At 43.7% G+C, this 15,787-nt stretch overlaps 1 long non-coding RNA gene and 1 other non-coding gene across 3 annotated transcripts in view; one reads left to right on the top strand and one right to left on the bottom strand.

Moving 5' to 3' along the window:
* The first annotated feature begins 3,837 nt into the window (after positions 1-3,837).
* Positions 3,838-15,787, top strand: part of LOC140463219 (uncharacterized) — a 179,262-nt gene continuing 167,312 nt past the window's right edge. The window contains exons 1-2 of one of the 2 annotated variants that reach the window (XR_011954634.1): positions 3,838-3,871; positions 4,315-4,408. This is a non-coding gene — a long non-coding RNA (uncharacterized lncRNA). Of the gene's footprint in view, positions 3,872-3,908; positions 4,005-4,314; positions 4,409-15,787 lie in introns of those variants that run through there. The other variant, XR_011954635.1, reaches the window with a different exon arrangement.
* Positions 7,235-7,338, bottom strand: LOC140463241 (U6 spliceosomal RNA). Its single transcript, XR_011954647.1, has one exon. It is a non-coding gene; the product is annotated as a U6 spliceosomal RNA (small nuclear RNA).

Genomic DNA, 15,787 nt, shown 5'->3' with positions numbered 1-15,787 from the left:
CTGATAGGTTTTTCAACCCCATTTTACCACTTTCTCCCTGTAACCTTTGATACCCTTGGCAATCAAGAACTTATCTATCTCTGTTTTAAATATACTCAATGTACTGGCCTCCACAACCTTCTGTAGCAATGAATCCCACTCTCTGGCTGAAGAAGTATCTCCTTATCTCCATTCTAAAGGGTCCTCCTTTTACTCTAAGTCTGTGCCTGCGGGTCCTCATCTCTCCTGCCAATGGAAACATTTTCTCAATGTCCACTTTGTTCAGTATTCTTAAAGTTTCAATCAGATCCCTCCTCATTTTACTAAACCTCCATCGAGTATAGTCCCAGAGTCCTCAAAGGTTCCAAATATGTTCCATTCAATGTAAATGAAATTTAATAGTGAGTGCTAAACTATTGAAAAGAAAGTCACCAAAATACATGTTCATGGAATCAAGGAATCACAGAGGTGTTACGCCACAGTAAGGAAGCCATTCAGCCTATCATGCCAACACCAAATCTTCAAGTGAGTGTCATTAACAAGTGCCAATTTCCTGCATTTGCCTCAAAACCTTACATGCTGTTTCTAATCAAATAATCATCCAATACTCTCTTGAAGGTCTCAGTTGAACCTGCCTCCACCTCATTTCCAGGTAATGCTATCCATACACTAACTACTTGCTGAGTGAAAATATTTTTCTCACATTATCCTTGCTGCTTTTACACATCACTTTAAATCTATGCCCTTTCATTCTCGTTCCCATTACCAGTGGGAACAGCTTCTCCCTATCCAGTCTTCCCAGTCCTCTAATGATGTTGAAAGCCACTATCAGATTTCCACCCAGCCTTCTTCTCGTCAAGGATAACATTCCCCATTTCTTCAGTCTATCCTCTATCCTCACAACTGAATTTCTCATACCAGGTATTGTTCTTGATATTCTGGAGATGACAATAACTCAAGAACAGGTCTGATGACAACACAAAACATCATGGAGATACCACACGAATGAGTTCAGGCAATATAATTGCTGAACAGCTGTTGAATGGTGGGATAGGGTGAAATGGCTAACTGATCTAATTCTGTTCATGTGTACCTCACGGTATACATTTCTGCTCCAAAGCAGGCATAACACCCATGCTCAGTGGACTCTTAAATTAAAAAAAGGGGGTAAAAAGAGGAACAAAAACAGAAATTGCTGGTGAAACTCAGCAGGTGAGAGAATGATGATTGATTATCATTTGTATTCCACAATGTGCAACACAGTAAAATACTGTGAAAAGCTTCAATCCAATGCCATTTGGATATTTAATGAATAAAAAGATAAAACTGAAAGAGTACAAATTTGTTCCACCACCTCCACCATGATCCCTGAGCCATGTGACCAATGAAACCTATGTCACCATCTCTCCATCACCTGCGCCGGACAGACCAAAGTCAGAGTCACCACCTCTTCAGGGTGCCATCACTTTGTCGCTGGGCCCATGTCACTGATGGGCTGCTGATGTTAGTTCCCATGCTGGACCTACACTCGCCCCATAACCAGGAGTCTTTGGCTCCACTGAAGTCACCCCCGCATCAATACCAGGAGTCCTTACTCTGTTTATATTACAAACAAGAATCCTTGCTCCAGGCTTAATGCAACCAGGAACCCCTGCTCCAGACTTAATACAATCAGGAATCCCTGCTCCAGGCCTAATACAACCAGGAGTCCCTGGCTCCAGGCCTAATACAACCAGGAGTCCCTGGCTCCACTCTGGTCACTCTCGTCCATCATGTTACTTTCTCCACCGCCGCCAACAGCAAGAAGATGAAGAAAACGAAGAAGCCTAAAAGGTTATAGAAAGAAGGGCGCATGAGACTGTCTGGAGGGGATGAGCCCAGAAATCTGAACATTGCCTACTATGCCGGCGATGCTATTTTGAAAAGGTCTGGGCAGCATCTATGGGAAGAAAGCAGAGTTAATGTTTGAATCCGGTGACTCTTCATCAGAAAAGAGAAAATCTGGACAACCTCCAGCCTAATGGTGATCGATATTTCCAATGATCTGCGTTCCTTGGACGTCTCAACCACCAACATATACATCCAGCAGAAGGATAGTAACAGAAAAGATGATCATTTCTGAGACACATCTTTCCATACTTTAGTGCAAGGTGCTTACAAGCACAGATCTTGAACTTCACTTCACTTTGAGGAATGAACGTAATTTTGGCTGCAAGATGAATTGGCAGAGACCTAAAGCAGCACTGCAAAGAATTGTAAGTAGAGATCACATGATGAAACCACCAAAGTGGAACTTGAACTCATAACTTTTGAACACAGAGTCACAAGTGTTACCTTGAGCCAAGGTTGACACCTGCACTGAGGAAGATGCCAAAGCCCTTGAGCAGAATCATTTTTGCAATCATGCCATAGTTTTGGTTTAATTCTTCAGCATCCATACTGCTATTCTAAGTGGGAGGTGCCAGCGTTATCAGATTTTTAAAGAGTTGCCGAGTTTCAGTTAAAAACTTCAAGATGTGTATGTGGCTGATCAAGGTTGAAAATCTGGGATGATCATGGGAAAAGATTTCTGCTTTGGATGCAAAAATTGTGCTCAGAGTTATGTTGACTAAGTCACAGTACAAGTTTCCAATAATTAAAATTTCTATACTCACAAAAGATGCATTATCAGCAGCATGATTGATTCGTTTTAAGAACACATCGCTTTTGAATGATAACTTGGTGCAGTTTTCTTAACACAGCTAAAATTGGTTTATCCTAAAAAATAAACAGTTTTGATGAATGTCCAACCCTTCACCTGTTAAAAGATGCTGAAAAATGACTTTGAAAATCTGCACTATCTTTTGAGTATGATAGTGAGGTTCTTTGGGTAAACAAATTCATTTTTTAAATCTGAAAAACTTGGAAACCATGCCTGCTCAAGCTTCTATGTGCACTAAAGTTACTGTGTACCAAATTAAAGAGATTTTTTTATAAGCTGCACAATCAGAACGATGCAATGTTCATCCTGGTGCATCATCATGCATCCATCTTTGGGAAGGGTGAGGGGTGCTCTGAAATTCAAATAAACCTTGAATCAATATACACAATAATACACAGGTGGATGTGGTTTTGGGTGTAACTCATCTTTAAAATTCCTCGAACCTTTTTGTTCATGTTGTGTCACTGAAGCAAATGAGCAGAAACTCCTTGTCCCCTCAATTCAACGCATCATCAGTTATTGATATTTCACAAATTCTTATGTTTCTTCTGCTAAATCAAAAATTCATAAATTTAAGCTTATATTTGGACAGTCCTGAAGACCCATTTGAAGCATAGTTTAATACAGTTAAGCACTTCATTTCCCCTTCCTTTGATATACAGCATTCTTATTTTTAAAATGCAATAAAAGTAAGTGTCGAATTCAATATAGGCTAAATATTGGCTTTCTGAAATAAACATTCTGGCACACTCCATTTAGATATTAATGAGCTTGCTGATTTATAACTTCATTCAGATACAGCAAAATTAACCTATACTCTTCTTCACATAAAACAGAAGCAATCTATTAAAAGTTATCTGTAAAATGATAAAGCCAGGAAGAACACATCAATCAAAGCAACTGTCTCATAATGCAGTGCAGGGCTGCAGGAAGGAGGGCCTGAAAACATAATTGGGTCACAATGGGTGAACGAGTAGGACAGAAGGGTAAACATTTCATAAAAATCATTTTTGTTTGTTTGCTAATGATTTTCACTTGCCATTTGTTATCCAAATTTCTATTCCACAAGAGGACACAGTCGGAGAGACCTTGTCACTAATCACAGAATGTCAAGTTGCTTCATTGATTCACGAGGTCTTTCCGAGAGCATTAGCTGGCACCTGCTGAGCTTGATAACGCCACTTTGTTTGTGTAAGGCAGAGAGAATTCTTTTCTTCTTCTTGTTGACCACTTCTCAGCTCCTTCCTGTTTCACCATGAACATTCTGCTATCTGTCCAGCAATCGGGGACTAACGGTCCTTATATTGAATAAGAGGAAGGTCAGGTAATTAACTGGATCCTTCAGAAATACGCTTGGGCTAAAAACTGCCAACAGGCAGCCTACAATAGGTCGGCCATTACCCTCTGTTTATTTCCATTTCACTCAATGCATTGAAAACAGCCAAGCATTCCCGTTGTGTCAGTAACAAAAGGCCACAGCATAATTCTTGATTGGTTACACTTTGTAAATGTATCTTAATCCCTCCCGGTAACTGCATGCTATTGAACAACAGTAAACATAGTCCAGCTTTTAAAGAAATGTGTGTTAGAGCTTGTTAATTGATTGCTTTTTGTCATTTCATGTGGATGCAAAGGATTCGTGTCACCATTGAAGACTAGAGGGTTATTCTGAATGTCCTGGCTAAAGTTGTCCCTCCTCAGACATCATTAAGCAGAACAGATTATTTGGTCAGTATCACCCTTTTGTTTTTGGGACTTTGTTTCATGTAAGTTTGTTACAACATTTCCTATCATACAACTGCAAATGAGCCTCAGAAGTATTGAATTGTCTGTAAAGTGTTTTGTTATTTCTAAAGATTATCAAAGGCTCGATAAGAAGTCTTGGTTTATTCCCAGTTTATGGGGTCTTTAATAATGCTTTGTTCCAACCATATGATATGTGATAGTCATCTGGATTCCATGATTTAGTATATACATTATGGCACTGAGAAAATGTGTACCTTTTCTTTAACGTCTGGACTGTATTGTACATAGCATTGCCATTACATCTTTCAAAGTTGTCATGTATTTCAAACATGAATTGAAAATAATGAAAGAAGCAATTTATGAACTTAATAAATTTGATCCAGTCAGGAAGGATATCATGTTTTTTTTTATAGGCCTCAATATCTCTGGGATGATGGGGAGGGAATGGAATTAACTTTACAGCCGGAAAACCTAGAAATGTGGAAAATCTAGAAATGCTGCCAAACATAACTGCAGAATTTCATTTAATTTTTGGGTGATTGAGAATGCTGCATGCAAATGGCTGCTAAAATCTGAGGTAGGGAAGGAAATTTAACAATTTTAGTAACTGTTCCACCTCTCAATAGCATATTGGTCACCCCAGTATATTCCAGTTGGACCAGAAAATGGCATGTTTGCAGTGCAATGGAGGAGTTAGACATGGAATGCACTGCTGAGAAGTGTGAATCATAGAATCCTGACAGTGCCTTACTAGCCTCAGATTTTAGCAGCCATTTGCATGCAGCATTCGCCATCCATGGGTCCAAGGACTCAGGAAACTCAGCAGCCAATGGGAGGTGAAAGTATGGAATGAGCTGCCAGAGGAAGTGGCGGAGGCTAGTACAATTGCAACATTTAAAAGGCATCTGGATCGATACATGAATAGGAAAGGTTTGGAGGAATATGGGCCAGGTGATGGCAGGTGGAACTATATTGGGTTGGGATTTCTGGCCGGCATGGACGAGTTGGACCAAAGGGTCTGTTTCCATTCTGTACATCTCTATGATTCTATAAGTGCTAGATCCAGCAGGTAAATAATTTCCTGATACTGTCTGTGGGATGACAAAAACAGGAATATTGGATCCTCAACCCAACCTGTGACGTCAGTCTACATCCCTGGCTTTCTTCCCCTAACCATCCATAATCCATCCAAAGATTATTGTCCAGTCCATTCACCCCATCCCCAACCCCACCTCAAGTCTGTCCTCCACAATCCAGTGTCTCCAGCTCTAGTCTCAGTGATTGGACAACTTCCCCTATGGATCCAAGACCATTCAGCCCATCGTGTCCACACTGACCCTCTAAAGAGCATCCCACCCAGACCCAGCTCCTGACCCTAATCTTCAATCTGGACTTCCAATGGCTAATCCACCTAACCTCTGAACACTATGGGCAATTTAACATGGCCAATCCACCCAACCCTCACATCTTTAGACTGTGAGAGGAAACCAGAGCACCTGGAGAGAATGTGCAAACTCCACACAGTCACCTGAGGGTGGAATCAAACTGGGTCCCTGGAGCTGTGAATGGGCGGTGCTAACCACTGATCCACTGCACCGCCCACTGTCTGGTAAAGGTGGGTTCAATTGACACCACTTGGGTGACTATTAGGATAGAAATGATGTACAGTGATATTTGAAAAAAGCAGGAGACTGACCCAGGTTATGGAATCATTACATGAACAATGGGTTCAATGGCCTCCTGAACCATTATAATTCTATGATTCACTGTATTTTCAACAATTTAAATAATTTGGTGGATATGAAACGCTTCTGGTTATCGTGAGGATGTGGTAATTCATCATACAAAGGCACTCCATCATGTAAATGGTGCGGTTGATGATTCTGTGGGTGGATACACCCACCCAATTATACCTGTGCTGTCCTGGAATGCTCCAGATGTTTCATGACTCATGACTTAGAGATAACTTGCAGTTGTCCATGAGTCACACTGAGCTTTTTGCTTTGTGGGTCAAATGTTGATCGGTACATGACCTATCTTAGAGAGAAAGTATGTGATACCTGTCTGAGAAGCAAATGTTTAATGCATAGTTTGGCATTAAACATTTGAAATTAGCTGTACAATAATAAAGTGAAACAAGTTGTGCAATAGAGTACATAGAATTGCATAACTCGTCATGATTTGGAGACGCTGGTGTTGGACTAGGGTGTACAAAGTTAAAAATCACACAACACCAGGTTATAATCCAACAGGTTTAATTGGAAGCACTAGCTTTCAAAGCGCTGCTCCTTCATCAGGTGGTTGTGGAGTAATAAGATGGTAAAAGATGTAAATTCTGTGTCTTACAATCTTATTCTCCACAACCACCTGGTGAAGGAGCAGCATTCCGAAAGCTAGTGCTTCCAATTAAACCTTTTGGATTATAACCTGGTGCTGTGGGATTTTTAACTTTGCATACTAGTCACAGCCTCAACAAAGTTGCACTATTGTCAGAAAAATGATTTGTATCCCATCCCATCTATAGGTTTGACATTTTGCTAGTGGTTGTGAGGACCACACCAACTCTATACCTCCTGATGATGCCTTTATTGCAAGAAGATTCTTGCTGCTGGATACAACTCAGTTACATATTTTCTTAGCATCACACAATCTTTAACATAGGACAGCAAGGGCTTCACTATAGATATTTATTGCAATCAACCTGTTCAAAGCTGTTATTACACAACTCTAGACTGAGTGAGACTTCAATCCAGGCCTGCTAGGCCAGATGTAGGGACACTCCCACAGCCACCACAAGGATCTTCCCAAAACAAAATGGAATACTTTACAAACTTATGGGTCACCCTTGTGCTGTGGCTATTCAAATCTCTGTAAAATTCAAATTTTAATAAAAATTGCTGGAAAAACTCAATACGTCTGGCAGGATCTGTGGAGAGGAATCTGAGTTACCATTTGGGTTGAGTGACCCTCCCTCAAAAGTTCTGAGGAAGGGTTACTTGACCTGAAATGGTAACTCTGATTTCTCTCCACAAGTTCTGCCAGAGCTGAGCTTTTCTAGCAATTTTTGTTTTTGTTTCTGATTTACAGCATCTGCAGTTCTTTTGGTTTTTGTTTCAGTTTTAGCATGTCTGCCGCGGAATCTAAAAGCTGACAATTCTAACTTTGCAATAGTGCCGTAAATATCAAGGTGTCAATCTCAGCTGCGTATTGGAGTCCCTGGAGTGCGGCTTGAATCCCCAACATTCTGAAACAGGGAGAGGGTGGTACATCTGATACGTAAAACACAAGGTATTCCTAACCACCACTCACAACCCATCAACCTGGTCCAGACTATCACTGCCAGAGGAGCATAATGAGATGACTTGCAGGGAAGATTGTGGGCAGCATTGTTTCCATCCTGATTTTCAGTTCATTTTGTTAAAATGATGTCTGCAGTGTTGAATGATTAAGACCATTTAAATACCAGTGTACGGAGGGTAAATTGGAATTTCACCGAGGGATTCAATTCAGACGAGTCCAATCTTTGAGGCAGTGTGTGACTCATCATCAGGTGCAGTTTGTTTTCCCAAAAAACTTTGAACCCTTCACCCTTCAGGCAGCTCCTATTTTGTTATTATTCAAGTCAACGACGAACATGTGTTTCTTTGTGCAACATTTAAAGAAGTTATTTTTATGTCCTAACCATGTCTTGGAAAGATGGATATTTTTAAGTTACCAGAAACCACAATGAAGTCAAGAAATGATTAATTGAATGGATTTGTTAGATAAAGTTAAATGTTTCGTAAATGCAGATCGGCAAGGCTAGTCACAGAGTGTTTTTTACTTAAATATGTTTGTTAAGCTTATCTCTGAGTCAGATCCTGATAAGACTTGAAATTTTGTATAAGTGGTTTCCTGATTAAGGACAGTTAACAGACAGAACCCAGTACAGCACAAGGATGAATTAGTGCAGGAAATCTAATGGATAGAACACAGACAGAAAGTGAAACATGAGACAGATTTTTTACAATACAGACATAAGTCCAGTGCATGAGGCAAAGCAAGGCAGAAATCAGATGCTTTCTCAAGTGTCCCCATGAATGGTCTGAGTACTCTCTACCATTGGTAATCTTCAAGGTCCATAAGATTCTTTCAGAGTCGTGTACTCTTTGGGATAACCCGGCCAATTTCTGGACAATGGAGGGACAGCATAAATGTCGCATGAAACAAATTAGAAAGACGATGTGTGCATACAGCCAGAATGCAGGAGGCAGAGTAAAAACAGCACAGAAATAACAAATCAGTAAAACCACACTCAGTGCACAGGAACCAGAATAGAAATGCAGGATAACAAAGTAGATAAACACAGATGCAATGTATAGAATAATGGAGAAAGAAAGCAACAAAAGAGAATAGGTGAAGTCTAAGGGACAGTTGATGCAGATCAGACACAATGTAATAAAGGAGTTACAGCGAGACTGTAAGACTGCACGATGCATCACAGACAGCTGTGCTTATAGAAAACACTATTGTACACAGCAGAGAAGACTATCAGTTCTGAGGAAGAGTCATACCAGATTCAAAACATTAGCACTGCTGCTTTCTCCACACGTGCTGCCAGATCTGCTGAGTTTCTCAGCATGCTCTGTATTTGTTATAGTGCAGTTTGTAATTTTGGTATCACAGATAAGGAAGCAATGACCAAGTAGTATCATTAGATGATTAATTCTGAAACTCATCTAATGTCCTGGAGACTTGGTACGAATCCTGCCAGGCAGAGAGTGGAATTTGAATTCAATTTTAAAAAACCTTGAATTAAGAATCTATTGAATCCGTGAAACCATTAACATAGAACATAGAACATTACAGCGCAGTACAGGTCCTTCGGCCCTTGATGTTGCGCCGACCTGTGAAACCAATCTGAAGCCCGTCTAACCTAAACTATTCTATTCTCGTCCATATGCCTATCCAGTGACAAGTTAAATGCCCGTAGATTTGGCAAGTGTACTACTGTTGCAGGCAGTGCTTTCCATGCCCCTACTACTCTCCGAGTAAAGAAACTACGCCTGATATCTGTCCTATATCTAGATTAGAGTGGTGCTGGAAAAGCACAGCAGGTCACGCAGCATCTGAGGAGCAGGAAAATTGACATTTTGGGCAAAAGCCCTTCATCAGGAATGAAGGCAGGGAGCCTCTGGGGTGGAGAGATAAATGGGAGGGGGTGGGGCTGTGGAGACACTAGCAAAGAGTACAATAGGCAGTTGGGGGTGGAGATGAAGGTGAGAGGTCAGAGAGGAGGGTGGAGTGGATAGGTGAGAAGGAAGATTGGCAGGTAGGACAGGTCATGAGGATGGTGCTGAGTTGGAACTGGGGTAAGGTGGGGGAAGGGGAAATGAGGAAACTGGTGAAGTCCACATTGATGCCCTGGGGTTGAAGTGTTCCAAGGCGGAAGATGAGGCAATCTTCCTCCAGGCGTCTGGTGGTGAGGGAGCGGTGGTGAAGGAGGCCCAGGACCTCCATGTCCTCGGCAAGAGTGGGAGGGGGAATTGAAATGTTGGGCCACAGGGCGGTTGATTGGTGCGGGTGTCCCAGAGATGTTCCCAAAAGCGGTCTGCGAGAAGGCGTCCAGTCTCCCCAGTGTAGAGGAGACCACATCAGGAGCAATGGATACAATAAATGATATTGGTGGATGTGCAGATGAAACTTTGATGGATGTGGAAGGCTCCTTTGGGGCCTTGGATGGAGGTGAGGGAGGAGGTGTGGGCGCAGGTTTTGCAATTCCTGTGGTGGCAAGGGAAGGTGCCAGGAGGGGAGGGTGGGTTGTTGGGGGGGAGCGGGGACCTGACCAGATAGTCATGGAGGGAATGATCTTTGCGGAAAGCGGAAAGGGGTGGGGAGGGAAATATATCCCTGGTGGTGGGGTCCGTTTGGAGGTGGCAGAAATGTCAGCAGATGATGCAGTATTTGCGAAGGTTGGTAGGATGGAAGGTGAGGACCAGGGGTTTCTGTCCTTGTTACGGTTGGAGGGGTGGGGTCTGAGGGCAGAGGTGCGGAATGTGGACGAGATGTGTTGGAAGGCATCTTCAACCACGTGGGAAGGGAAATTACAGTCTTTAAAGAAGGAGGCCATCTGGTGTGTTCTGTGGTGGAACTGGTCCTCCTGAGAGCAGACACAGCGGAGGCGGATGAATTGGGAATACAGGATGGCATTTTTGCAGGAGGTAGGGTGGGAAGACGTGTAATCCAGGTACCTGTGGGAGTCGGTGGGTTTGTAAAAATTGTCAGTGTCAAGTCGGTCGTCATTAATGGAGATGGAGAGGTCTAGAAAGGGGAGGGAGGTGTTAGAGATGATCCAGGTGAATTTAAGGTCAGGGTGGAATGTGTTGGTGAAGTTGATGAACTGCTCAATCTCCTCGTGGGAGCACGAGGTGGTGCCAATGCAGTCATCAATGTAGTGGAGGAAAAGGTCGGGAGTGGTGCCAGTGTAATTATGGAAGATGGACTGTTCTACATAGCTGACAGAGACAGGCATAGCTGGGGCCCATACGGGTGCTCATGGCTACCCCTTTGGTCTGGAGGAAGTGGGAGGATTCGAAGGAGAAATTGTTAAGGGTGAGGACCAGTTCAGCCAAACGAATGAGCGTGTCAGTGGAAGGGTACTGTTGGGGACGTCGGGAGGGTGTCTTATATCGATCACCCCTCAATTTGAAGCTATGCTCCCTCGTGCTAGCCATCACCATCCGGGGAAAAAGGCTCTCCAATCTAACCCTCTGATTATCTTATATGTCTCAACTAAGTCACCTCTCAACCTATGTTTCTCTAATGAAAAAAGCCTCAACTGCCTCAATCTTCCTCGTAAGACCTTCCCTCCATACCAGGCAACATCCAAGTAGATCTTCTCTGAGCCCTTTCCAAAGCTTCCACATCCTTCCTAAATTGAGAACTGCACACAATACTCCAAGCGCAGCCGCACAAGAGTTTCGAACAGCTACAGCATGACCTCATGTTCCCGAAACTTGATCCCTCTACTAATAAAAGCTAACACCCCATAAGCCTTCTTATCAGCCTATCAACCTGGGTAAAAACAATGACTGCAGAGGCTGGAAAGCAAATACTGGATTAGTGGTGCTGGAAGAGCACAGCAGTTCAGGCAGCATCCAACGAGCAGCGAAATCGACGTTTCGGGCAAAAGCCCTTCATCAGGAATAAAGGCAGTGAGCCTGAAGCATGGAGAGATAAGCTAGAGGAGGGTGGGGGTGGGGAGAGAGTAGCATAGAGTACAATGGGTGAGTGGGAAAGGGGATGAAGGTGATAGGTCAAGGAGGAGAGGGTGGAGTGGATAGGTGGAAAAGGAGATAGGCAGGTCGGACAAGTCCGGACAAGTCAAGGAGACAGTGCTGAGCTGGAAGTTTGAAACTAGGATGAGGTGGGGGAAGGAGAAATGAGGAAGCTGTTGAAGTCCACATTGATGCCCTGGGGTTGAAGTGTTCCGAGGCGGAAGATGAGGCATTCTTCCTCCAGGTGTCTGGTGGTGAGGGAGCGGCGGTGAAGGAGGCCTAGGACCTCCATGTCCTTGGTAGAGTGGGAGGGGGAGTTGAAATGTTGGGCCATGGGGCAGTGTGGTTGATTGGTGCAAGTGTCCCGGAGATGTTCCCTAAAGCGCTCTGCTAGGAGGCGGCCAGTCTCCCCAATGTAGAGGAGACCACATCGGGAGCAACGGATACAATAAATGATATTAGTGGATATGCAGGTCAAACTTTGATGGATGTGGAAGGCTCCTTTAGGGCCTTGGATAGAGGTGAGGGAGGAGGTGTGGGCACAGGTTTTACAGTTCCTACGGTGTCAGGGGAAAGTGCCAGGATGGGAGGGTGGGTTGTAGGGGGGTGTGGACCTGACCAGGTAGTCACGGAGGGAACGGTCTTTGCGGAAGGTGGAAAGGGGTGGGGAGGGAAATATATCTCTGGTGGTGGGGTCTTTTTGGAGGTGGCGGAAATGTCGGCAGATGATTTGGTTTGTGTGAAGGTTGGTAGGGTGGAAGGTGAGCACCAGGGGTGTTCTGTCCTTGTTACGGTTGGAGGGGTGGGGTTTGAGGGCAGAGGTGCGGGATGTGGACGAGATGTGTTGGAGGGCATCTTTAACCATGTGGGAAGGGAAATTGCGGTTTCTAAAGAAGGAGGCCATCTGGTGTGTTCTATGGTAGAACTGGTCCTCCTGGGAGCAGATACGGCGGAGGCGGAGAAATTGGGAATACGGGATGGCATTTTTGCTCACCTCTATCATACTCATGGATTCATACCTTACAGACATTGTCTCAGACACCACTACCGCCAACCCTAGATATGACCTCTCCCACCAGCAGGACAGGCCCAGCAGAGGTAGCAGCACAGTAGTATGGGGTCAGGAGAGAGTTGCTCTGGGAGTCCTCAACATTGACTCTGGACCCCATGAAGTCTCATAGCTTCAGGTTAAACATGGGTAAAGAAACTTTCTGCTCATTACCATGTACTGTCCTCACTCAGCTGATGACTCAGTGCTCTTCAATGTTGAACAGCACTTGTAGGAAGCACTGAGAGTAGAAGGGTGCAAAATATACTCTGGGTGGGAGTTTCAATGTTGAACAACCAGGAGTAGCTCAGCAGCAGTACTCCTGATGGAGATGGTTGGTTCTTAAAGGACATAGCTGCTCAACTGAGTCTGCGGCAGGTGGTGAGGGAACCAACAAAAGGGAAAGACATACTTGAAGCTCATCCTTGTCAATCTACCAGCTGCAGATACATCTGTCCATGACCAATCAGTTCAGTATTGATAAGAGCAACCACTGCACAGTCCTTGTGGAGATGAAGTCCCGCCTTCATATTGAAAATACCCTCCATCGCATTGTGTGGCACTATCACTGTGCTAACTGGAACAGACTTCAAACAGATCTAGCAACTCAAGACTGGGCATCCAAGGGGAACTGTGGGCAAAAACAGCAGTAGAATTGTACTCCAGCACAATCTGTGTAACCTCATATTCCCCACTCAACCATTACCATCAAGCTAGTGGATCAACTCTGATTCAATGAGTGCAGGAGGGCACACCAGGGGTAGTACCAGGCATACCTGAAAATGAGGTGTCAACCTGATGAAACTACCAAACAGGTCTATTTGCTTGCCAAACATCATAAACAGCAATGATAGACAGGGCTAAGCAATCCCACAACCAATAGATCAGATCCACGGTCTGCAATCCTGCTACATCCAATCATGAATGGTAGTGAACAATTAAATAACTCACGGGAGTAGGAGGCTCCATAAATATCCCTATCCTCAATGATAGAAGAGCCCAACTCCTCAGTGCAAAAAACTGCAGCAATCTTCAGCCAGAAGTGCCGAGTGGGTGATTTAACTCTGCTTCCTCCAGTGGTTGCTAGCATCACAGATACCAGTCTTCAGTCAATTCAATTCACTCCTCATAAAGTACATCCATAGATTCATGAAATCACACAGCACAGAAACTGATCCTTCAATCCAACTCATTTACACCGGGTCAGCCATTGTATTCTGACCTAGTCCCATTTGCTAGCATTTGGCCCATATCCCTCTAAACCCTTCCTATACATATACCCATCCAGATGCCTTTTAAATGTTGTCATTGTTCCCACCTCCACCACCTGTTCCATACATGCACTAACCTCTGCATGAAAAAGTTATCCCTCTGGTCCTTTTTAAATCTTTCCCCTCTACATTAAGAAACAGTTGAAAGCACAGAAACTACAAAGGTTATGGGCCCTGACATTATTCTGTCAATAGTACTGAAGACTTGTGCTCCTGTACTTGTCAGTCCACTAGCCAAGCACTTCCAGTTGAGTTGCAACAGTGGCATTTACCTGACAATGTGTAAAATTACTTAGTATGTCCTGTACACAAAAATCAGGACAAATCCAACCCACCCAATTACTGGCTCACTCATCTACTCCCGATCATCAGTAAAATGATGTCAAGCAGCACCTGCCCAGCAATAACCTGCTCAGTTTGATTTCTCACTGAGCTTCTGGCCTCATTACAATATTGGTTCAAACATGAACAAAAGAGCTGAATTGCAGAGGTGAGGCGAGAATGACAGCCTTTGACATCAAGGCTGCATTCAACTGAGTGTGGCATCAAGGATCTGTACCAAAACTATACTCAATGGCTATCAGGAGCAATTTCTCAGCTGTTTGAAGTCCTACCTTACACTTAGGAAGATAGCTGTGGTTGTTGGTGGTTAGTCATCTCAGCTCCAGGACATCTCTGCAGGTGTTCCTCAGCATAGTATCCTAGGCCCAACCATCTTCAACTGCTGCATCAATGATATTCTGTCCATTATAAGGTCAGAAGTGGGGTTGTTCACTGATGATTTCACAATATTCAGCACCATTTGTGATTCTTCAGATACTGAAGCAGTTCATGTTCAAATGCAACATGGTCTGGACAATATCCAGGCTTGTGCTGACAAGTAACGTTTGTGCCACACAGATGCCAGGCAATGATCATCTCCAATAATAGACAATCTAACCACTGCGCCCTGTCATTCAATGGTGTTACCATCACGGAATCCCCCACTATCAACATCCTTGGGGTTACCATTGATCAGAAACTCAGCTGGGCTCATCACATAAACACAGTGGTTATAAGAGCAGGTCAGAGGCTTGGAATACAGCAGCAAGTACCTACCTCCTCAGCCCACTATAGCTTGTCCAACATCTACCATGATGGAATACTACCCACTTGCCTGAATGGGTGCAGATCCAGCAACATTCATGAACATCCAGGTCAAAGCAGCCTATTTGATTGGCACCACAACCAACATTCAGTAGTTGTAATGTATACTGCAGAAATTTACCAAGACTCCTTTGACATCACCCTCCAAACCCACAAGCTCTTCCATCTAAAAGGACTAAGACAGCAGATACCTGGGAACATCACCACCTGCAAACCACTCACCCCATCCTGACTTGGAAATATATTGCCGTTCACTTCACTGTTGTGGTGTCAAAATCCTGGAATCCCCTCCCTAACGGCATTGTGGGTCAACCCACAGCAGGTGGACTGCAGCGGTTCAAGAAGGCAGCTCACCCCCACCTTCTCAAAGGCAATTAGGGATGGGCAATAAATTCTAACCAGCCAGTAACGCCCACATCCCATGAGTGAGTAAAACAAAAAAATGAAAATACTGTGTGTAATGGGAGATTTTACGGACAAGCTCAAGGAAAGCTGCCCTTAAACATCTAATGATCTTTGTGACAAGAATGCCATCTTTCCCAGGTCATCAATTTAAATCTAGAGGCAAATCAAGAAAACCTGTACATGTATAGCAGCAGTGACGCCATCAAGCAGAGTAAACAAGTATGGAAGTATTTTC

Source organism: Chiloscyllium punctatum, chromosome 37 (genome assembly GCF_047496795.1).
Source record: "Chiloscyllium punctatum isolate Juve2018m chromosome 37, sChiPun1.3, whole genome shotgun sequence".
In the NCBI taxonomy this organism is placed as follows: Eukaryota; Metazoa; Chordata; class Chondrichthyes; order Orectolobiformes; family Hemiscylliidae; genus Chiloscyllium; species Chiloscyllium punctatum.
The sequence above is the reverse complement of the archived record's forward strand: the minus strand, read 5'-3'. Positions and strand labels throughout refer to the sequence as shown.